Source organism: Myotis davidii, unplaced genomic scaffold (genome assembly GCF_000327345.1).
Source record: "Myotis davidii unplaced genomic scaffold, ASM32734v1 scaffold144, whole genome shotgun sequence".
Lineage (NCBI taxonomy): Eukaryota > Metazoa > Chordata > Mammalia > Chiroptera > Vespertilionidae > Myotis > Myotis davidii.
The window spans coordinates 1,065,748-1,067,412 of NW_006297066.1; positions in this window are offsets into that span (position 1 = coordinate 1,065,748).

Below are 1,665 nucleotides of genomic sequence, written 5' to 3' on the forward strand. Positions count from 1 at the left end.
TGTACTACTCAGTTTGACAGCATGCAGGAGTTGCACATTTGGATCATGTGAGCCTCAGTGGAACTGTGAATTTTGACCCTGCCCTGCAGTAGACAGGCATATAGAGAGATTGGAATGCCAACATACAGCTGAGTTTTTTTTGTCTGTGTCTCCTGGCAGGCTTCTGTCCAGGAGACAGAGAGGCATGTGCTGGGTTCTGTGGCTGCCTTATAAGGAAGCAGATCTGAGCTCCCCAGTTAGTACAGCCCGTGCAACTCTAGGAGAAGACAAAGTGCCCACCACGCCTCCTACAGAGGGTGCCACCCCTAACAGGAGACAGTTGAATGACTTCTTTCAGGTCCTAGATATCCCCCTGAATACAGTTCTGTGAAGGAAGGGAGAGCAGCTCAGAGTGAGGATATTCAAAGTGTGAGACCCAAAGAATACACAACCTCTAGGCTCCAGAGGTTCCACTACTGGACTACTAGGAGCTCTGCCCTGCAGAGCTTTGGACAGGTTGGGGAAGGCAAGGCAGGTTCAGCACCTGACATTGGCTTGCACCAGAAAACCTCTTGGGAGACCCAGGACCTACACACCACGTGGCCAGCTTCAGACAACATTGGAGCAATATCAAACAAGCTTCACAAACAGCATATCCAAAGGGTGATCACAGCAGGCACAAAAATCATCTGAGCCAAACCTCACTTTTTTCTTGAAATTCACTCTTTAATTGGCAAGCATGCATGCCAGGCACTGGTGCCCATGTTTCTCATGTTCAAACTTCACTTTTTTAAAAAAGAAAAACTTTTCTTTAATTTTTATTTTTCACTCTTTTCATTCATATATGTTATTTCTCTTTCCTTTTTTATTCTATCTTTTCTTACTTTTTTCATTTTTCTTTTCCTCTTTGTAATTATATATATATATGTATATATATATATATTTTGTAAAATAGACCTTTTATTGGCTATTTCCAGTTCCCTTTTCTTATGAAAATATTACCTGTTGCTGCTTCCTTGTCTTATGTAAATGCAGCTGGAAATGTAACTGCAACTGGCTTCCTTGTGTTATGGAAATGTATGTCTGTACCCTATGTTTTTTCCATGGACCCCAATTCTAAAAATTCCTTAAACCTGCCTATGTTCCCCCAAAATTCCTGTTTCACAGTCTTCAAAATCTACGGTTAATAAACCATCCTGGGTAATAATGAGTGATGTAGAAAATAAAAGTATTTAATATGAAAGATGAAATAAGTTTCTAGATGATAACTCACATTTATAAGTACATGTTTGATTTTACTTTTCTAGTTCTGAATGGACTTTACTATAAGCTCATTCACAAAGTGGCAATTATGATTTAAGTATAAAACCAATGGAATTTGCTGTGATAAAATTTTTTGCCTTCATATTTGCTGATGAATAGCAGGCTAATCTATAAAGAAGCACATTTTATTTTTACTTTTGTTAATAGAAGATGCAAAAGATAATGATGTAAATCTGAAATAATTAAACATTTCTCAAACTTCTGAAGAAGAACTCATTATAACTCTATGGTTGAGAAATATATTCTGGTTTACTTTTCTGAGGCTCAAAGGCAAAGGCTATGAGCTATGAGCGGGAGCTCTTTGCTCATTTGAAGTAAATTGCTTTGACAGTGCATAAGGGAGAGGAGAGCACAGAGCCATGC